The sequence below is a fragment of the Salarias fasciatus genome, chromosome 5 (assembly GCF_902148845.1).
Source record: "Salarias fasciatus chromosome 5, fSalaFa1.1, whole genome shotgun sequence".
Taxonomy (NCBI): domain Eukaryota; kingdom Metazoa; phylum Chordata; class Actinopteri; order Blenniiformes; family Blenniidae; genus Salarias; species Salarias fasciatus.
The window spans coordinates 3,572,115-3,595,505 of NC_043749.1; the positions used below are offsets into that span (position 1 = coordinate 3,572,115).

Genomic DNA, 23,391 nt, shown 5'->3' on the forward strand with positions numbered 1-23,391 from the left:
AGAGCAGGAGAATAGGAAGTAGTGTTCGCCTGGGCCAAAGTGCAGCGAGAAGCAAATTAAAGCTCATATCTGCCATCTCCCTCGCCTCCCTGCACTTTCCTGTTTGGACTTGAAGGTGATTGGGAGCCAAGGCGGTGACAGTTGACGGAAGCTGCGCGGAGGAGAGAGTATTTATTTACAGTGAGATGCAGCGATGCTTGTTCAGGATGCGGTTTCACGCAGGATGTGCCCCCCTCCCCTGCTCTCCCCCCTCCTCCTTTTCTCCACTAGACACACACACACACACACACACACACACACACTCCTCCTCCTCCTATCTCCACCCTCGCACTACAATTCCCAGGTCTGATGAGGAGTGGGAAGTGGGTTACTGGAGAGGAGGAGCCGGGCCGAGCCGAGCCGAGCCGGGCCGCCCTGCTGCAGGTCCAGCCCGTCTGCATTGTGCACGAGGCCGGGTCTGGGTGCAGCCCGCACAGAGCTCACTCAGCGAGCCTTCCTGCCTGGCCCAGGAGGTGGTACCAAAGTCAACACAGGTCACCGGCGAGGAAGGAGTGGGACGCTCTGAGGCTGCATTGTGTGGCAAAGATTGTCATTAGGTTTTACGTAATCCAAGCGTCCAAAGCAGCCCTTTAGGAAAAGAAGCATGTAGGTGCAAAAACAATCACATTGGTACACAGTGCAAACAGTAAACAGTGGAAAAACATGGTGCAAAAACTAATAAAAATGATCAGGATGCTGATTTTTCTTTTTTAAATCCAATGTAGGTCATCGGTACAAGGTGGAAACATGGTCATTGTTCAGTTAATAACTCCACAAATAGGGTCTCTCGCAGTAAAAGGTTGATTGTGCTAACTGTGAAAATGATCACAGGGGTTGATTGTTGAAGCTGTGAATGTTGCCATTAATCAGCCGTGTCAAACACATTTCGGTCCAGGGGCCACAAACTGTCCGGTCTCATCCTGAGAGGACCACACTGCTAAATTACAGCCATGAGAACCTCTAAATATGAACTTTGGACTGTGACTTCAACATGAAGCTAATTTTAATGAAACCTTGTGGTGTGAAAATACAGTGAAATGTTGTCAAAACTTCTCTTGCAGCTGATCAGTTATACGTATTTTTGAAAACTCACCCAGAGAAGCATGACATCCTCTAAGAAATGTATTCACATTCTTTATTTTTTGCTTGTTGACCATTTGCTTGGCTGTTTCCTGGACCGGGTTTGACCTTCTGAGGGCCGGTTTTGGCTCACCAGCCTTATATTTGCCAACCCTGCCATAAAGACTCTGCACGTTGTTGAACTGATTGTTCAGAGGGTAAACATGACCACTATTTTATTTCACTACTATTGCTTGTTGCACGCAGATCAGAGAGTGACTGCAGGCCGTAGAGATGATATATGGAGACCGGAGCGGCATTATCATGCATCCAGGCACCTTTTATCACTTTATCACTGTTTACTGGTTGTTTTTTATACTTTTATGGTTTTGTTTTCAGACACTTTTAAAGCCTTCACTGTTGCGGTCTGAAAAATTTGCAAAGGAATGTCACTCTTGTGTGCACCGGCGGTGTGTAATTTAAAGAACAATAAAGATCTTATCTTGAGATCTCCCTTATCTTATGTAGGATGTTTGCTAAGAGGAGCATGAAAATGTGCATTTGGGGCATGAGGATCATGAGGTGAAAGGAGGGTTGGTTCTCTGGACTTTCACACAGAGGAAAGTTTTTTTTTTTTATATTTTTGTAGTGTTTCAAATTCAGACACAAAGTTTTCTGAGCTTTTTTTAGGGTATGTAATCTCGATGTATGAGTGGTGTTCCCACAAAGGTTAAAGACAGTCTTTTTTTTTTTTTTTTTTGGGAGCTTCATTAGTCATTTCAGAATCAGGATGTGTTGAGAAAATGGAAAATGTCCAAGAAGAGGTAAGTCTATAAAGTCAAGGTGTAGGTACCCTTCCAGGAATCCTACCTTGTAAAACAGGAGGTTTTTTTTTTTTAGAGCGGTGGGGGGTTTGTAAATTCCAGTAATTACACTGTACACCGTGGTTGGAGCACAATTACCATTGTCATCGCCCGGCAGCTCGGCTACATTACAGTAAAGGGCTCATTTTGAAGCTTGGAGTGTGTGCAAGATTAAATCAACCCACCCAAGAGGAAATACCCACAGTCTCCGCTAATGAAATTAAAACCGAACTTTCTCAGTCAATCAAGCGCCGCCGTCAGCCACCTTTCATGTGGTGCGTTGCCAAACGCTCACATGCGATCGTCCCGGGAAGGTGAGTCGCTGTGATCTGTGCGCGATGGCTGTCACGTCGCCATTAATCCACTCAGTTTCAAAGGCAGGCTTTTTTCCCCCTTTTTCTTTTTTTTTTTTTTTACTTTTACGACCTGCCTCACGGCCCGTCTGTGTGGACAGCGGCATCTAAACTCTGGAGAACCTGCCACATAAAACGCACATCTGGTAAAGCCGAAACTGTAAAACAGCCCCCGCGTGTCCGGACAGCTCTGCCTTAATAACGCCCCTCTGCAGCAATTGTTTTACTTTTTTCTTTAGCTCATATTTCAGACAGAGGCTTTCACTTTGGAAGCGTCTATCTGTGTGGTTTGATGGAGAAGAGTTTGGGAGCTGTAGAGAGTTGGGTTAACTTTGAGTTGATCTTTAAAGCAATCTCTCCATTTTTATTTTTTTTTTTTAACTTCCTGTGAAATCGATGCATTAACACAACTTCAGGTCTGATGTATGAATCTGTGCGTGAGGCAGTCTCAAACCAGCTATAGTCGATACAGAGGTGCAGTTTTTACCCATTCTACAAGCTCAGAGTGCAAAGCAAGGTTGTGAAATATAAGGCCCGCGGGCCACAATCGACCCGCAAGAAGCTACAATATGGCCCACTGAACAAGTACTTAAAAAATTAAAAGAAAAAAAATTTTTTTTTAATGAAATTTAAGAGTAGCGGACACAATACAGTATTTTTGTGTATAGTCTGCGCCACAATAAAGAAAAGTTTACATTTTAAAGCAACACTGAGGGTGCTTTCACACCTACTAGTCCGCTAGAGTGGTTCGGTTCGGACATAAATTATTCATAAATGTTGCAGCTGTCAACTAGTTTGGTTCGCATTCACACCACTTGTTTTTGCAGATGAACTATCCACTATGACCCTCCTGCCCCTTGGTGGCACTGTTCACATAATAGTGTGTTTTGGGTGGCAGAAGTGAACCCTGATTGGCCAGCATGTGTGACGTGATGCGCCGCGCGGCTTGCTACGGAAGCCTCCGCCGACCAAAAAGCCTTCTCCACAACAGAGCGGACAGGACCGAGGCTGGTCAACGTTCACATCAGCAGCGGACCGCGCCGAGACCGCACCGAGACCACCTCCTCGAGGAGGTCTCGGTGCGGTTCTTTGTCCCGGACCAAAACTAACTGGTCCGCTTTCACACCAGCGCGTACGAACCGAACCTGCAGGAGTTGGGGACGCTAGTCCGCTTCAAGCGGACCAAATGCTGTAGGTGTGAAAGCACCCTAAGGAACTTTCAGTTTTTGTTGATTTTGGCGGCGCCAGTGGACAAAAGCGGTAGTGAATGCTGTCGGACTGAACTCGCCTTCATTTGTTTCCAGTGGCTGTGTGAGGGATGGATAGCAACGAGGTAATGAATCTAAATGAATCTAATGTTGGCTAAACAATGTTATATCAAGATGTGACGCATGCCGTAAAGCAGTCCGCACATTTGGAGTTTTTTAGTGTGCAGGGTTCCTACCACCCTCCTCACAGCTGCTCAGTCCAAGTGAAAGCAATACTGACGCCCTCAGGCCGTGACAGAGGGGTCATTCAACTAGTTGTAAGTCGAAGTATCATCACAAAAGATATTAAAATGTTTTATTAAGGTTGAAAAGTTCCTTAGCGTAGGTTTAAAGGTTCTTATGCTACTATTTTAGCGGTCCGGCTCATTCAAGATGAAAATTGGGCATCAAGTGTGGCCTCTGCTCCGTCTGTACCTCGTGCTGATCTGTGCCCTCTCAAAGCTCCGCCCACTCTGTCAGTTCGCCAGTCAGTCACTTCCGTCGGGGGACGAATCCTCACTAAATCTGCCAGCTCCTGCGAACAGGCCCAGTAGGAACGGCGCACGGGGGAGGGCCGGACGGACGCACAAACACGCCGACTGTAAATCTCAGGGCTGATTTGAGGTTTGTTCAAAGGCATCTGGCAAATAGCCTGAGGGAGAGCCGCTGTGCAGCAAGCGCGGGGGGGGGGGGGGGGGGGGGGGGGGGGGTTTACGTCACTTCAGAAAAGCTGTGACGACGAGAGATTGTTGGTTTGAAGGGAGATGAGAGACAAGTAATGCAACACAACCAGTTTACACTTTTTTTTTAAAAAAACCATGCTGCTGGCACAGTAGATCTTGCATTTATTCAAGATTTTTTTGAATATACTTCAAATAGTTGATGTGATAGATGCAGTAGATATGGTAGAGGAGATAAAGTATTAAAAAAGAAATGTGCATTTGAATATTGGTCTCTTTTTTTTGTATGTACATGTGTCAACTTGGAGCTGCTGACAGAAATGCCTGTTAAAGAGACTTGAAAATGTTTACGTTTCCGATTCCAGATACAGTATCATGGCATGAAAATTTCACTTTTCCAAGACTGAAACTGCTGGATTTGTTGGTATCAGCTGCATTAAACTCACCAAAATTATGGTTCAGCCTGCATTTTAATGCAGGTTTGATTGGGTTTTGCAGGGGCTTTTTTTTAAAGATTGACCAGATGTTTATTTCAGTCCAACATCATAACATTTTCCAATTAGACCAATTATTGTTACCGCTTTGTAGTTTAGTTAGTCTGTGAGATTTTTGGAGAAATCTAATTTTTTGGTTGGCATGGTCCTGTGTTTGTTTATTTATTTTCAGTATCTGGTCCGGACATCATCCAGTCATTCCAGCGGTTTGTGCTGAATTCACCGAGGGCGCGGTCGCAGAGCATCTCCATGTTTTCCTTCTATTTTTCCTTTGTTTGTGATGCCGTCCGTAATTGACGACGACAGCGCGGTTACCTCTGGCATGAATCGGAAAAGATTTGCTATTTACCGTGATAGACAATGCCCCCGTGTGAGTCGGGTCTTAGCCTAATTGATGTTTTGGAAGATGAGCTCAATTGGATGAGTCATTAGGCCTATTACCAGAGTTTTATTAAATGCCCCCACCCAAAACGGGGGGAAAAAAACCTGCTGCAGAATATTTCCTTCCTGGAATAACAGGCGGTGGGATTGGTAAAAGGCAGATAATATATGTGGGAGATTGATCAGTGAGTAGCGACCCCATTATCTCCTGAGATGTTAATTACACTGCGCTCAGCTTGCATGTCAAAAGGCAGATAATTGAAGAAGGTAAAAGATGTGCCACACTTTATTTATGCTTTGGCTTGCTGCTGGAAGATTTGCTCTCTCTTGTATGTCCTTTCTCTCCCTCATCTTTCTTCCATTTTTTTTTTTTTGCTTGCAGTGTATTTACTGTGGGGTAATATCACGCTGTGCTACTTGAACTTATTATTCACAGTCACTGCTGTGATGGATGCGCCGTCCTGTGTTCGCCGTCACGGACCTTTCAGCAATCTCCAAAATACCCTTTTATTACTTATTTGTAGCGTGATACAGCGAGTCTTGTGTGAGATTACAACACATGGGTAGTTTTATAGTTTAGATTTCACCTGTAATAGCGGCGCCACTTTGTCGTCCGTCTGTAGGATTTTCCGTGAACGCGCCGTGTGTGTGCACCGTTGTCATCGTTTCTATCATTTCCATGTAAACAGACTTCGTTTTCAAAATGCTGTCGTGTATAACTCACTATCATGTGACTAAATTGTGCAAGGTGTGCTTTTAGGTTTTGCAAATTCAAAATGCTACAAAAAAAAATCTTATCACACTAAATTCACAAAAAAAAAATGCCTGAGCTCATCAGTAATCGTTTATATTCGTTAGAATATGTAATTATAGATGATACAAGACTGTTACAATCATGATATGATTTGCTGGAAATACGAAAATTGAAATCAAGGACTTCAATGCCTCTGTTTTAACAGTGCTCTTTCTCTTGCCCTTAATCTTCGCTGTCATTAGGTTTTGGGAATTTTTCACAATTTTCTTTAATTAATCACAGTTCAGTCAGTGATTTTCTGACATATATGTTTTGCATGTTGATGCTTCATAATATATACAGCATTTGGGAAATACTTCACAAACAGCTGAATTAGCCGATAAAACAACTTAAACAGAGAATCATCGCCTTTCTGTAATTGTTTGTAGTTATTTTCAGGAATTTTTTTATTTTTGTGAAACTATACACACTTTCGTCAAGAATTCTCTTTTCCACAGCAAAGATGAACTTTCAGATCTGAATTTAAAGGTTATTATGGAAATATTGTACTGGTTCGTCCCACTCAGGGTGAAAGTGGCCTGTCTGTCGCTCCTGAGCTGAACTGTGTTTGACACCCCTGCGCCCTTTAATTTGTCTTTATTACTTAAAATAGACCCTGTTTTGAAAAATGATCAATAGTTGTTGCCTTCTTACTTCTTTTAGGCCAGAATTTCTCTCCTAAAGATGAAGTGCAGTGACAGATTTTCACACAGTTACAGAAAGCTCAGATTATAGGCTTTCCTATGTTTATAGTTTTTATTGTTTTCTGCCAATAAGTCATTGTAATTTTACTGTGAGCATGAGCCGAGTAGAGATTGCTCATTTGTTAAGAAACTTTCTTTGCGAAGCAGGTTGCTATCTTCCCTTTTTTTTTCTTTTTTTTTTTGTTGTGCGCCTACAGCACAATATAAAAGGAAGATAATGGAAACATTTGTGGGAGAGTCTCCAAAAAGTGAAGAGAATACATGAAGAGTGGTCTGCTAAGACACACTGCGGTGAGAGGAGTGCGAAAAGCAGCGGAAAAACTTCATAAGGCCTCTCTCTTTCTTTTTTCTTTCTTTTCTATGCATGTTTACATCTTCTCTGCAGCTCCCCCACCCTTTGTGTGTGTGTGTGGGTGTGTGTGTGTTTGTGTAAACTTGTATTGACAGCATAGGAACCATAGGGGACAAGATGTACTTAAAAAAAAAAAAAAAAAAAAAGGAGTGTTTGTCATTTCGTGTGTTTATAGAGATAGCATCATAACTCCGCTTCCTGTGGTTTCCTGTGGTGTCTCTCTGTGCTGCAGTGAAAAGTGCACGTGAAACCTACACACACACACACACACACACACACACACACACACACACACACACACACGCAGACACACACACGCTCCTGAGATGTGTGAGCTGTCATCACCGGGAGGGGGCGGAGCCTGGAGCCAGCGGTCCTGGCGGCAGGGTCTGGGATGATTTAGTGCATCACCTTGTGGACGCTCTGAGGAATGAGGATGAGGAGAAACGCCGGGACGTAGTTTGCATGTTCATTCACACCTCTTCTTTTCTCGTGACGGGTGGCTTGAAGTCATCACACTCAAGGTTTGAGAACGCATCTTTTTTTGCATTTTCAGCAGAAACGCTGAAAGCGATGCAGTTTGCATGTTGGGCTACTAGAGCAGCGTTTCAGAAAAATGGCGTTTTCAGTGGCTCCGAGCTCCGTCGTGGTGTAAACGGGGCGCCGCTCCCCCTTCTCTTTGACATCCGCCTCCCTCCCTTCACCTCATCTGACCAGCATTTCAGATCCATTAGCATCTTCCTCCTTGTTTATCAGGAGACCAGGAGGCTCCAGCAGGCAGACAATGACCTTCATTCAATTGAAGGGTTTTATGGTATTAAGTTTGGAGTGTTTTTTTTTCCCTTCTTCTCCACCACATTTTTCCCACTTTTTTGTGCGTCGGAGAAAGACCTCTGCTCTGTCAGAGGCCGGCGCGCAGTATTTCGCCGTGGCAGTGCAGCCTTATCTGCGCTCGAGGTCTGTACTTTAATGGGCTTTATTGATCTAAACAACATCAGGGGTTGCGGTGATGTTATTAAGGCAGAGATAACTTCTGTGTAATTCCACTCCAACAATATATTAGCCTTTTATTGGTCTAAATAACTTTGCCTTTTAGACAGTAATGCACCAGTAAGTCACAGCGGCTCTTCATGTCGGCAGGATCTTAATAAAGCATTTCCTCTGGACATCCTGCTGCGGAGAGAGTGAAAAACGACAGGTTAAAAGGCATGCTGGGAAGTTTCCATGCCATCACTGTAAATTATCTCTTTTGAATACATAAATAAAGCTGGAGGAGAGCTGTGAACAGGAAGGGGGTGAGAGAGGAGGGGGAGGGAGGGAGGAGAGGCACCGGCGGTGGAGGTTGTGTTCCAACGCTCTCGGCGTTTCACACATGGAGGCGCCGTCCAGAACGAGGCCGACGGGAATACGGGCAGCAGCAGGTCGGCGGTGTAGTGCTAGCAGAGGGCTATATGTGTCTTTAAAAACAATTTGTTTGTTAACCGACACGGTGCTGGGAATTTATCAGCTGGTATTGAGGGCAGTCAAAACAACAGAGCAGCGGACAACACAGGGGTGTCAAACATAAGGCCCGTGGGCCAAAACTGGCCTGCGAAACGCTCCCATCCGGCTCGACAAATCAGCAGGCAAATTGCAAGAATTTCAAAGACAATATAGGTGGCTTTTTTTTTTTTTTTTTTCAATAATTTTGTAAAAACATGCATAATTCAACAGCTATAGGAGAAGTTTCTGGAACATTTCTCTGTACTTTTTACTAGGAGGTAACATTGACATTTGCTTTATCTCAAGATTGTAGTCTTTTTCTTTAGTAATTGTTTAATTATATAGACATTTTCATCATGTACACTCTGTGCCACAGCAGACAAAAGCTTCAAATTTTCAAATTAAAGGTTATTATGGCATTATTTCACCGGCTTGGCCCACTCAAGTTGAGATTGAACTGTATATGTCCCCTCAACTGATAAAACAGCACAGTCATGTAGAAAGAAACTGGGGAAAACAAACAAACAAACAAAAAAAAACCCCTTTCTTATGTTCTCAAACTCCTCTAAAGAAACATTTTTTTTTTTATAGCCATAAAATGTCCAGTTTTATGTGATCGTGGAGCTGGCGCTCAGTGTGTTATCACATGAAGCCTCTGTTAGCAGCTCTGACCTCTGACCTGCAGCACCTTCAATGTGCCACATCAACCATGGGAGCAGCTCGCCCAGTGTTCAGAGGAGTTTCAATGTTTTTCTTCACATCATGGTGTCACACTGGAGCCACAGCGATGACTAGTTCAATGACATAATGCAGACGTGTTTACAAGTCTATAAAATTGGCAAAACAGTCTCTTAAACTCTTACGAGAAAAATCTTTTCCTTTTTCATCCTCTCATTCCTAAAATAAAAATGTAAAAAATTAAACTACTGGATGTAAGAGTAGATTTCATTCAGGTTTTTTACTCTCTGAACTTGTTCATGTTAGAATCAAATATTAGATGGAATATTGTCATAACACAGAAGAAAAACACATTTTTGAGTGTTTGAAGGGAAGAATGATACACCAGCGACGTATTAATATAACGTTATATCAAAAAGCATCAAAGATATTAACAGTTTTATCTATTCCCTGCTTATATTTTGGTCTAATTCCAGAGTAAGAAAACAAGTGAATTTAATTCATCCCATCATTTAGTTGAAGCCACTAATAAACTATTTAACACATTTTAGTTCTGAATTATTTTAAAATTTTTAGAGACATAACTTTCCATATATGGATGAAATACAAATAATCTTACAATATCTAGTTTGCTGATATATAAAAGACCATGAATAAAGTTTTAAAAAGTTCTTGTTTTCTGGCTCACTAAATGTAAATTCAATATTGGTTTGGAAAAATGCACAATTTCACCCGTTTCCCCTCCTGCGTTCGGTATGGAAATTATTTTTGAACCTTCTGTTCACCTACCGATGTGATATCTGCACTTTTATTACCGCGCTTTATTTCAAACACCATTGATGTGTCCGCAGGATTTAAATATGTGCATGAATTGATCTGCACATGTAAAACACAAAGCTTTTGGTCCCATTCTGACTTATTTAGTAATTCTGATCAAACCAGCTGGATGATATGAGGATAACATAACTTAAGATGAAAATAGAACAACCAAATAATTTATAACTTGATATTAGCGAAGATATTAAACATGAAATCGATTCGATTAAACTTTATCCTTTTTGTTAACAATATAATTTAGTCTTTAACCTCATTACTATATATTTTGATTTGTGTTATATACTGATAAAAATGTTATAACAGAAAAAAATGTCAGAACAAATATTCATATACAGCATGAAGATTCATTTAACGAGAACATAAAACTGTATTACAATGAAAATTGATTTAAATATTTGAATTTATTACTCAAAAACATTACTTTATACACCATGTCAATAAGTGTGGTGTGTTTAATATGACAGTTTTCAGGTAGTTTGAGTTTGTATCGCAGTTTCATGTGGGAACTTGGCTGTTTGCGTTTGACTGTTGAGTGTTTGGCTTCACTGTAATGTTTGGGCCAATCACAGTTCAACTGGAAAACTGTTAGAAACTGTTAGAAATGACTGCATTATAGTCAAGGAACTTTCAATTTATTGTGCTTTTGCCAACTTTATTTATGGACGTTTGCAGTGTTCCTCTCCTTTCAAGGGCAGCATGGATCCAATATTTATATGAAAGCAGGAGCCCATTTATCTGGAAGTGTATTTTCTCTGGGTGGGGGTAGGGTGGCGTCAGGGTTGGGGGGGGGGGGTTGGTGCTTCATAATTTGCAGCTATTTAAAGCCCGGGTTTTGGTAATGAATTATTTTGTCATCTCGACTGTGATGAGATTCATCTTTAATAACTGTAACAATTATTTTATTAAAAAAGAGGAGCCATGCATTATTACGGCTATCTCGCCAAGGTCTGAAGCTGGAAGGGATTCTCATTAAGAGCATTATATTACCCCCGGTGTGCCTTCAGTCCAGTGTCCCGCTGAAATTACATTAGGTGTCAACAATGTTTGTGTTTGAAGTAAGCAGTCATATTTACCCGTTCTAGCGTTTTCATTTGCCGCCTGACACGGTGAGACGTATTAAAATAGATACTAATGCCCCGTATCTGATTAAGAAAAGCTCCTTTTAAAGTGTTGACTTTTAATATAAAGCCAGCACATAAATCTCTATTCACAACTTTTGATTGCCTGAGATTATTTTGTGATTTATTTAGCCCCCCCCCCCCTCCTTCCCCCGCTCGCTCGCTCGCTCGCCCGCGCCGCTCAGATCTTCCAAACTCGCGAGCATCAGGTTGTTTGTGCCGTGATTGATTCATCAGCGGCTTTTCATCTACGTCCTGCGTTCCTGCCAATGGCGAGCGCGGCGTGCAACATTGTGCTTTCGCTAATGGCTCCAGGCCCGGGGTTGCCGCTAATGACACGGGTTTGTAATTGTTTGTCAGTGTGATAATGTGTGATTTCCTATTTCCATGTGAAGTCGGACATTTGATGGAGGAGGGATCTTGTCAGGAAGACAAAGTGCCGTCATTTGTCAGCGGCTAAATGAGCTTCTCTCCAGACATCCTCTGGCTTTTCGACGGCGAGATCATATTTCCAGATTCTTTTTTTCATTATTTTACCACGATATCCGTGAAAAACCTCGACTCCTGTCTTCACACAGAGTTCAGACACATTTTGCTGCGTGAAAGCTGCTTCAGACCTTGTTCACGCGGCAGTTTTTCGAGTGAAAGTGCATCGTTTTCTCGTTAAGTGCTGTTGGTTTTGTTTTTAGAGACCACACAAAGAGCGTTTCTGCTGCGTTTCTGCCGTGTACAAGCAGATGCTGCCCGATTATTTCCAGAAAGTTGCGTTTTCTCCCATTTACACGATGGATCCGGGCCGTTTTGGAAAAGTTCCACTTTGAGAGCTCTTCTAAAAACTTTCATTCACTCTCAAAACTCAATGAAAGTTTAGCATTTGCTCTTGAGGGGTTGTGAAAACCCTTCCTAATTTTAGACGGAAACCTCAGTTTCGCCGAACTATGAAACAGAGAGGAGGATTAAATGAGCGGCGCTTGACTCACTCACTGCTGACATCTAGAAATCTGTCAAACCGTATTTCCAAAAAGACAGAAGTGAAATTCCTGCGTTTGGTAATCTTTTATTCTTAGTGTTTGCGAGCAGTCGCCACTTCCTTAAAGCTGTTTCATCACCGTCAGAGGAAAGCCTGTGTCACCTTCAGTCACTGATGCCCTCCGCTCGGTTCTCGCCGCCGCGCCGTGGTCGTCTTTCTCCCCTCTCGTCTCTGCGGTGACGTCAGAAAACTATGAGGCGCATAATTGCTGCAATTGAAGGTCAGGATACGGGCCTGCCTTCAGACTTTCCAGAGTCTTTGATGTGGTTGACCCCCCCCGTGAACAGCCGTACCTCTGTTTGTGATTAGCCTCAGTCCATATTGTGGGTTTTGGGGCAGATTCTACCTAGTTAACGTCTAATGAGCTAAGCAAAGGAGAGGGAGGGGGGGCGGCGGAAGGGCTACTTATTGTCACCACCGGCCCTCTGTCTTTCCTGTCCGTATCGATTCACGTCGTGTAATCAGCTAAATGTAGCCTCTGCTTCTTCCTTATTATTACCTGGATGCTCAACATCAACCCGCTCTTGTTATTTTTTTTTTTTTTTTCCCCTCTTCAAGGACAAATGTTGCAGGAGAAGGCAGATCCCGTGTGAAGTCCCCGAGCTCTCGGCGAGCGGCAGATCCCTTTTCAGCGCCAGCTGTTCTCTCAGATACACCAGGCCGCGCTGAAATTCTCTTAATATAATTCTGGGGGGGGGGGGCTCAGGAGAATAGTGCAAAACAAGCGTGCCAGCGAGGAGAGCGTTGAATTTTTCATCAGCGGGCTTCGACCGGCTGAGTTAGTGGGCAGCGCTCTCATTCATGAGCAGATGTTCAGTGCAGTTACACTCTGCAGTTAATGTGAACTTACTGGCCTTTCTGCCATTGGCTGCAAGGACGTTGGCAGCGAGCTGGCATCTGAGAATTGCTCCCCCCGTTAAACAAAAAGGGAAAAAATAAAAAGGCTGAGGCCTTTTTTAGCCACTTCCCCATCCAGGAGCTGGATGGTGGGTAAGGTTCGGGGTGGGTGGGGGTGGGGGGTCGGCACTGACAGCCCATCCGTCTTCGCCCCGACAGTGATGAACCGCCGGCCGCTGTCCGCTCGGGGGAGCCGCCGTGAAATTCCAGCAGATAATCTTCACAAGTTTTTACACCGACTTTTCCGGTAATGCGTGAACTCGTTCTGAGGAAAACCCTGGATGGCCGCGGCACCGCGGCCGTGCGGCACCTGCGAGGGGGCGGCGGTGCGGTGCGGTGCGGTCCAGCAGCAGCAGCTGCTGCCGTGGTCAGCCTGACGGGCCGCCTCCTCTCATCTGCCCGGCCCGGCCCGGCCTTGATGTGGCCACACACACATCTGTAATAGCTCCCCTCTATCCAAGCAGGGAGCGCGTACGAGACATCCAGATCGGCGGGCGCCACGTCGCTTTGCGTGAAAGTCATCCCGGCGAGGTTTTGCACCGGGGACCGAACCGAGTCGAACGACAAGCTCTTGTTTCCTCATTTTCACTTTCTAATTGGTCGTTTTCAGGTTGGCTTTACGAGAGCAAAACTAATTAGTGTTTCTAAATTCAGCAGGAAAAAAAAAAGAAAAGAAAAGTGAGTTGACTTGATTGTTCTGGTTTCCTCTCGTGTGTCAGGCGCTCAACAGGAAAATAAGACTCTAATCATTTTCAAATTGCTCGTGTTTTTAAACCCCCCAGAGCTGAATGTCACTCCTCGGTCTCCTGGCATTTTGTTTGGCTGGATCAGGGAGCGGCGGCTGCCCTCTCGCCTCGCCGCTCTCTTTGTAAAGTCGTGGGAAGTTTGGACTTGGGGCCGGTGGAAAAGGGAAGAAAAAAAAAAACAAAAAAAAAACAATGCGTTGTGTTTTAGGTGGGGTTGTTTCTGCTTTGATTGGGAACGTCCTGCTGACAGGAGCGAGCGAGCAAGTTTACAGTAGCTGTGACATTGGCGTTACCTTTATTCAAAGCGCTCCAGCTGCAGCGAGCCCTCAGGAAGCCCGGCGCGGGCCCACATGGGCGGCCGGGCGGCCCGCCGAGGGCCCGGCGAGCCCTGTTTGAGTTGGCAGACGCTCCCCTCTCGGGGAACTTCTGCTGTCTCTGCAGAAAGGCCGGCGGCGGCGGGCTTCAGGCGGGGCGGCGGTGATTCTCGGGGCAGGATGGGCTTTTTATTTTTTTCCCCCACCTCTCCTCCCTTTCAGGAAACACATTTTGCCGTTTCTTCCCGGCGCTGAGGCGACGGGGGCAGCGGGGCCCAATGACAGAGCGGCGCTGCGACCGGGCATGAACAAGCTATTTCAGAGAAGCTCCAGTCACTTCTCCTCAACACAAACATCCAGCGCAGGCCGTAAAATACAGCCTATTTTTATTTTCCCCATCAACACTGGCGGGATTCAGACTTCAGAAGGCAGTAATTAAAAAAAATACTCGATCTGGGGTTAGGGAGGAGCAGTGTTTAAATGCAATTAGAGCAAATTAATTTGGTCTCAGTTACAGTTTTTTTTTTTGGTTCGTGTCATTATTTGTTTAATCAAGGGAGTTCCTGTTTTAGATGCTAAATATGTATCCACAGCTATGTGAAAGGAGGCGGCGGGCTCTGGGACACCTATTTAATTCTGCCATAATGAATATTAATTTGAAAGTGACCTGCTTTGTGTCCCTGGCGCTCATACTTAACGGAGAGTTGCGCATGTGTTTGTGTGCCAGTCTGTTTTACCTCCATTGTGGGAACATGATGAATTCTGAGGGAACTCATCTGGTTTCATGGGGAAAGAAATATTCAAATCTTAATGTAATGACATCTTTTAGGTCGAAGTTCATTTAAGGCTTCGGTGAGTAATAGTTATCGTTTAAGCAAATCTGATAAAAACAGGTGTAAGTTAATATAGAATCGCATGAATTGATCATAGCTCCTGTGAGTACACGATATTTAAAATGATGTGAAGAGGCGAAAATCAACATTTGTAAGGGTTAACATGTGATTTTGTGCCAGGTTAAGGTCAGGATTATAGGCTATAAATTTCATTATGTCAGAGATAAACTCCTCAACAATGACAATCTGTGTTTACTTGAATGTTTTACACATCAAAGTTTCTTAAGAGCAGCAGACACAACAGACCACTGAGACCTGAGCCGAGGTATCGACCATTCTGTCATGAAAATTGGTTGCTATCAAACTAGCCTGAAAGCCGTGCTGTCAGGGTGAGTTTGTAAAAACATGCATAATGCAAGATCCTTCACTGTATTTTATAGCAAAAGCTGTCATTAAATTTAGCTTGATGTTGAGATTATCGTGGTTTTTGTTAGATATCGTTACTTTGTAATCATGTATGCTCTGCACAAAACTGAAAAAAACCTTAAAGTTTAACATGAAAGGTTATTTTGGCACAATTTTACTGGTCCGGCCTCTGAAGATGACGTTGGGCTGCATGTGGCTCTGGAACACACACAGCCCTGGACGAACAGGTTCCCACCTTCTGTATGTTCAAATGCTGCTCATCTTAATCTGCACGCAAATGTTTTCATGTCGTCTTACTCATCCAGCAGCTTTTTCGTTTCTGCTTGCTAAATATTTTATGTAAGGTAATTAAAATATTGGGACCGAGTGGTGGGTGTGAACAAGCACTCTGGTGTGTGCCAGCAGCTGCTCTGAAGTGGTGGTCTGGCTGTGGTGCGAGTCTGGCATGAAAGCAACCACACCAGGCACAGGCACCAACTGCCATGAACACACACAACTTTCAGCTGGAAGAAAAGGGTCCTGTAACATGAAAAAATGTGCGCTGTGGTTTGTTTCACATGTGGGTTTTTTTTTTCTTTTTTTTTTTTGAAAAAGTAGCCAAACCGAGATTTTTCGTCCAAGAACTTAATATATGCGACAACTTGTAAATGCTGCATGTCGGAAAACGCCTTCCATTGATTGGTCGGCAGAACGGCAGCTCTGTAAAACACTCACAAGTATTTGTGTGGAGTAAATCAAAGACTGCTATGCAGTCAGTAAAACAATAAATGATGGTGCAGAAAGGGAGAATGTTGTGTAAAGTTTCTACGAAAAGAAAGTCGCTCCCGTTGTCATCACGAAAAACCGATTGGTTTGGTGTTTGTATGTGTAGAAGAATCATTCACTACGGCCATGGCGTGCACGTCCAATAGCAGCGTTTCAGAAAACATGGCGACCCAGTCGCAGCGTTTTCAGTGTCTCCGATCACAGTTGTCGTGTAAACAGACGAACAAAACGCTACAAAAGTTTTACATTTTCACTTGAAAGTGTTGTCATGCAATATCTCTGGAAGACACGATAAACTGGAATAGTGTGTGTGTGAGACTGTGTGTGTATGTGTGAGCACTAAAACCTGAGTGCAGATTATCCTTGTTTAGTCTGACTGACCTTTTTTCCCCTGTGGTTTTATGACGGAATCCACTGTTTAATTTCCATTGTTCTCCACCGAGTAGAGATTCTTTAGGTTATGGTCAGATTGGGGTGTCTCCGTTATGGTCACAGCTGATGACTACACACACACACACACACACACACACACACACGAATCCACCTCAATATAACAAGACGTGACGCCACTATTGTGTGGGAAAGTATGTCTTCATGTTTGAAATAATTTCCACTGTCCCCCCCCCCCCCCCCCCCCCCCCCCCCGATCCCATCAGCTGCTCGCTGGTCCATCCAGGAGCCTCCAGTGGTGACGTCTCGTGGAGCCACAGATCAAAGTAAGTGGTCCAAACACTTGCCGCGCAGCCACTCTTCGGACAATGAAGGGCATTATATGGAAATTGTCAGTTTGCATGCTGCAAGACGATAAGAAAGGCTTTTGCATGGCGACCGATTTCCTCATTTCAGACGCGCACCTCCGTCACTCTGAGAGCCGCACAACGCGGCGGACGGTGCCCCCGTCGGCGCCGACCGTCGGGCGCTCCAACGGTGAACCTGAAAAGTAAAGAAAATTGCAGATAGTGTGGCGGATCATGTCGGCATCCCCAGACTATCCGAGAAGTCATTACTCCTTGTGTGGTGTATAAACACGTCAAAAACAAACAATGACCCTGGGCAGACTCCACACCGCAAAACAATTTCAAAGCCTGCAGTGTAGTGTAAACACAAAACATGGCTAACCTTCACGCAGAGAAGACTTCACCTTAAACCCGGTGTTTGTTTTATAGTCCCTGTCGACCTTGGTCAGATGTAGTTTACATCTCTCTGGCTCTTTTCAGGTCGACGTAGCTCCAGTTTTCTGCTGACATTTAGGTGGAGGCTTTGAGAAGCGCTGAGGAAAAGATTTCTCCGTCGGTACTATCTGTACGGCATTATTTAAATGAATGGCATTTTTGCATATTTGTTATAAAAAGCCTTTAAAAATGGTCAATTGTTGCACATTTAAACCGTTAGTAATCAGGATTTCTAATTAAAAATCCTCCAAAATCTTGACACGGGCGGGATGAGGGGTATTTGATGTTGTTTAAAGCCAGGGGTAAATAAGGCCCCGTCAGGTGCAGATTCCCCACACGGGGACCCGACATATCCAGTGATGAATATTTATTTTCTCCTTTCACAGACTCCTCTGCCTCTGCGAGCTCCTTCACACTGAGCCGGGGGTGACTGTAAGGCGATGTGAACCCGTATTTTTAATAAAGCCCAGCTGCTGAATGATCAAATAGAGTCTCTAATTAAGGCCTGAGTGTACACCCATGTAAAATTCTCTCTGGAATGCTAACAACCTGTGATATTTCCAGAGGAATTTGCCGTGCAGGTCTCAGAGATGGGAAGGAGAGTGTGTGTGTGTGTGTGTGTGTGTTTGGAAGGAGGGGCAGTGCTCATGTGGCAAGCCAACATGTTGTTCACATCCGTGTCAGATTGAGGCTAATGAAGGCCAGACTGATCCTTGGATGCAAGCCTTAAGTAAATGATCCCTCTTTGAATATATTAGAGCGCCGCCACGGCAGCGGCGTGCTCCCCCCCCCCCGCCTCACCGCTACGCGTCGTGTCGTGGTCTGACGGCGAGGCCGCTCCACACGGCGGTCACGGTGTTCGATCACAGCCGATCGTTCGGGGTTTCGCCTCAGCCGCGGCGTGCGCTCGCTCGCTCGCTCGCTCGCGCGCACGCTTTTCGGTGGGCTCCCAGGTTAACGCGTGCCTTGCAGACGCAGCCCGGTTGTAAATGGAAAGTGTGAGTGTCGTGTCATTTGACAATGTAAATGAGCCATCTCAGATTTTTTTTCCCCACCCTCTTAAGAGGGATCGCATTTACATAACAGGCTGAGGTTTGATACTCATGCATATTGTCCGCTCGCAAACTCCTGTTGCAGTTATGTTTTTTAGTGCGGTTCTGAATTAAACCATTTTTGCTATCTGATTAGCTAAAAAAAAAAAAAAAAAGAAACACAAGTAATAGTTAGGATTAAGAAAAAACATCTCACAGATTTATGATTACACCAGCACTGTGCATGCAAATGATTCCTAAACTTGTAATTACAAAGCACTTCTGAATACTAATTGGAGAGACAAGGACTTTGGACTGGAGCAATCCTGAATGTACCCGTTTTAAGCTACTGGAACATCCCATTAATAAACACCTCTCTGGTTCTTTTAGTGCTGGTCTGGCTCTACACGGAGGGAGACGGTGTCATTTGATTTTCGCTGATATAGCATGTGTACTTCATAGATGGATGGATTGAATGGATCCAATTAGCCATGGTCATCGCTCATGTATTAAAGCCGGCTGTGGAAGTGTTGCGTAGCGCGGTCTTGATTTTGGTGGTTTTGTGAAACGCTCCTGCAGAGTAGTTTAAAAGCCCATAAAGAGCACATTGTGAGGAATGCTCCCTCCACGCAGATTTGATTTACAGCTGAAGCAAATTTTCTCAATTAGACGCGGCCGGGAAATAATTGATTTTTAGCAGGTAGTGTACAGCAATGAGAATTCTTGAAGAAAGCTAAAGTGACCGAGATCTATACTTTCTACCTTTTACATTACACACAATGAATGCTGCAATTACTGGCGACTTTCACTGGGGGTTTGGTTTCCGCTTTATTAGCGGATAATGCATCTTTTAATACGGAGCACTCACCTTCTCCGGCCTGCGCGTTTGCGGCGAGCTGTGGGGATTGATGGCTCGTGGCACCAGCTGCACAGGTGCACCCGGCACCTCCAGGGGCCCCCTGACCCCCAACACGACGCGCACCACGCCGGCCCTGTTTGTAAACACGAGCGGCGCGACCGCGGTCACATTTGCCCCCGGTCGCGCTCGGCTCGCAGACGAGGCACAAGGCAGCGTGACAAGCAACAGATGTGTCACACAGGCTGAAATCAAAACAGCCGTCCAGCGCAGAGTCGCGCACGCCATCAGACACGGTCGCGGTGACGGGGGTTGGGGGGGCGAGGGGGCGGCGGCGGCGGCGAACGCTGCTGGCAGATCAGACAAGGCGAGCGCCTCTGCCGCTCCCAGCTTCCTGTCTGCGAGAGGACAGGCCTGTTTGTAGGGCCGCTTTGACGCTCGCAGTCAGTTTGTCATCTGGGGTGCTCGCCGCCGCCGCCGCCGCCGCCGCTCTGATCACATGTACACACTGCATTCAAAGAGCGTCACATCAGCCCCGTGACAGGTAGGCTCCCAATGAGACAACAGCCCAAGGGGATGTCCTTTTCAATACGCTGCACGAGCACAAGCTCACGTTGAGCGAGGACAAAATAACAGCATATGACATCATTCTGAATGCTCTTACATCGTGTCTGTTTGGAAGGACGGCAGACGCCTGATCGCAAGGAAGGAGACTCAAGACACTTTTCTGTGGTGTCTGCTCGATGCAAACTGATCCAACAACGGCTTAAAATGTAGAATTAAACATATTTTTTATTGATTGAATTCAAGGACATTTAGACTCCGTTTACGTGACGTTTTATATTAAAAATATTTGTTTTTTTTCAGAAATGCTTTGCGTGAACACGGCACAATGTCCGTTTCCACAGAAATGGCAGAAACCCTGAAAATACTGTAGCCACTCTGCCAGGCCACCAGTTGGCGCTTCTGGTTGTTTATTTGTTTTTTAATGAAATTACACACATATGCACACAGAGGACGGTACAATATGAACATTAACAACGGGAGTACACGGACATTTGTAACGACAGACTACCAAGTTGGATTGTCGTTCTTTGTGACTATAATTTAACATAACTTTACAAATCCCAGGAGAATTTGGACTGGATGTTGTTATTGACCATCTACTGATTCTGATGGAGCATTTAAAACCTAAATGAAAGGTATGTTACAAATAAAATGTATTAATTCATTATGCACAGAAGTGGTGTTTTCATGTTTTGCTTTTCCCCATTTTCGCAAAAATAGTGTTTCGTCTTCAATTATGGCGATGGACTCAGAGTATTGTGCTTTGGGGATCCTTTTCAAAAAGGTGCATTTTCATCGAAGCGCCATTGTTGTGGAAACAGACACCCAAAACATCATCAAAGTTTTCTGTTTTCACTTGAAAACATGGTGGAAAAGACGTTCCAATCTGAGGAATAGTCATTCTCAAGGAGAAGGCTTGAGCGAGTGAGTCAATTTCTAATGTTTTCCCAAAGTCGACCGCCCGCAGAGCGGCTGGCTCTTAAGTCACATCGTCTGAACTCGAGAAATGTGAACAGCTGCTGTATCAGTAAAACCACCTTGTAAAAAAATGCGAAATAAATTTGAAATGAGGGCTTTTAATCTGAAAGCGACACCGGCTGCTGCGGAAGGTGGAGCTGAGGGAGGATTGATGTCAAAACCCGATCTTCGCTCTAATGGACTCATGTTGTTCACATCGTGGGCTGATTGTTTGACAGACGCGGTGAAAAATCAGACCTCGCATAAAATGGTAAACCGCTTTTAATTTGAAATGGAAGGCTTCAGTCTGAAACAGATACGCGCTGGTAGGGAAGCTGGAAGTGAGTATTTGTTAGATCTCACTCAACGAACAGGACTGAAGTCACATCTACTGGGCTCAGGTCGTTGACTGAGTGAAAGGTGGTTGTTGTGGTTTGGCAACAGCAATAAGTGTTGTGACCTTGTGTTAAATGCTTCATACACACCGTGATTCCACCATGTCAAGGTACAGATCTCTGCCAAATGTAGAGAAGTTACACATTTTCAAGTGTGTGAGGGTCCGTTTACATCACGACAATAAGCAACAGCGCCCACTAGTGGTCCAACATGCCAACAGCATCGTTTTCAGCATTTTCGGCCGTTTGGGCCACATCCATTGGTTTGTCCATCAAAGTAGTGAGTGAAGTCAAAACCTGATCATCGGCAGAAATCGTCTTTGTCTGAACCTGATTTCAGCTTCATCTCTGGACTCATCGTGTCCCCTTTCATGTAAACCGATTGTTATCTAGCAAATGATGTAAAACTGACACAGGTGGCTTGGAAAGGTAGAAATGAGAGAGCCAGTTTCACCAGAAATGATCCTTTTTTCCCCTGAATGGAGATGTTTTCTCTTTGTGGAAGTTGATCGTCGTGTTTGACAGCAGCGGTGAAAATGTAGCCTGCGTTTGGTAACGTGTTAATAATGTGATCGGTACCTTAATCTGCCCCTCGCCGCTGCGCCGTAGGCAAACGGTGCGACTCGGCGCCGACCCACAGGGAGAAGCAGGCGTCCGTCATCAGAACAAGTGAATGAATGAAGGTGCGGCAAAAGCTGCTTGACTGAACGCGTACTCCAGACCGTCACCCCACATCTGTTTACCACTCCGACAGCCGCTCCAGTGTTTATATCCACCGCCGTAATTGAGCTATTTTCCCGAGGGCAGCTGTAACCCACACTAAGTTCTGTCCCAACTTTCCATTAAAGCGTAGGGGGGAAGTTTTCACCGATAGTGATCACGCACAGCAACACCGCTATGTAAATACGGCTTATCAGCTTTGCCAATTTGGTTAAGTGGCGTGTACGTGGGTGATTCCTGCGCCCAGCTCGACGGCCCCGCCACAGGCCGCATGCAGCAGCCGTTTAATAAACATAGGTAACTTGCATTGTTAACAAGCACATATACAGAAAGGACTCAATCATAAAAAATTACGCCAATCATGCAGAGGAAAAGTATTAAAGTATTCGAGCGGCCACGTGGGCAAAGTTAACTGTCGGCGTTCAGCGGATATGGAAATCAAAACGGGAATATCTGGATCTGAAACACGCCATTTAAATATTCAAATGTTAACGCCAAACAATGCCGCGCATTATGGCTTTTAGCATTTGCATACAACTCTGTTTTGCTGCCGTGAGCCGGGGTTGAGACGCGGAAGAGTAGTGTGATGAGATAGTGACGGAAAAACACAAGAGAGGATGTGAAGCTCACAAACAAAGCCTTTGTCTGCCCGCCGTAGGAAAACGACGTCTGATAAGTTCTGATGTTTGGTCAAGTTTCACACTTTAAAAGTAATTTGCGCCGCTTCATTTGACTGCAGTTAAGTTTGTGGCAACGCAACTTCCTCTGCTCACCTGAATCCCCACTTACGTTCAAGTGATAGATCATCTGATTAGTGAGTTTAAAGTGCTGCTGTTCAAACTGTTTATTTTTAACCCTCTTACTGTAAGATTAGCTGGATTTATCTTTGACTATATGGCTGTAGAATTGCAATTGTTTTCAAGGTAACTTTAAGTTTTGTCCGCCAATATTCTTGTGTGTTTTCGACGGTATTTGGAAGCTTGTGTTATAAAAGTGGATCAAACAAATATTTCTGTTATATTTTTTTAGATTTTTTTACATGATAAACAGTCAGAATGTTGTAGTTATTAGAAGCATACTTACTGGAATACAAGCGCAAACCGAAAACTTTTGTCGTGTTTTGGGTGTCCGTTTACACGAAAACGGACTCAAGACAAACAACATCCCATTAAGTGGAACTTTTCGAAAACACTCTGTGTAAATGAGGGAAAATGCAACTTTCCACAAATGCTGCTGTTGCTGAACTCTCTGGAGAAAACTCAAGACAGAAACTTGTTTTTTGGGTTTTTGGCCAGCATTAACAGAAAGACAAAAGAAGAAGCTGGGCAGATGTAATGCTGACACATTGTCACATTTCCTTAATTTATATATATATATAGTTGTCTAAAAAGCTCTGAATACTCGGATTTTAATACATTAACTTGCAATCAGTAGCTTGAATACTAGAAAATGCCACTGTTGTACTGGGAGGCAGCGTCTCGATGTGACGGCTGCACCAGTTCATGTGGAAATGGCTTCTGGAGCATCCTGGGAATACAGAAGAATCAGGACACTCAATGTCATCAGGAATCCCTCTAAATACACCGAACACGCATGTTGCAC

General features: G+C 44.5%; 1 protein-coding gene across 5 annotated transcripts in view; it reads left to right on the forward strand.

Annotated features, from left to right (window-relative positions):
• The window catches only part of foxp1b (forkhead box P1b), a 187,518-nt gene that overhangs the window by 30,913 nt on the left and 133,214 nt on the right, over positions 1-23,391 (forward strand). For 4 of the 5 annotated variants that reach the window (XM_030092283.1, XM_030092278.1, XM_030092280.1 and 1 more), the window contains one exon: positions 16,748-16,807. The exons of the other annotated variant lie outside the window; for it this stretch is intronic. The gene's annotated coding sequence lies outside the window, so the exon portion shown is untranslated. The remainder of the gene's footprint in view (positions 1-16,747; positions 16,808-23,391) is intronic. 5 annotated transcript variants of the gene reach the window in all.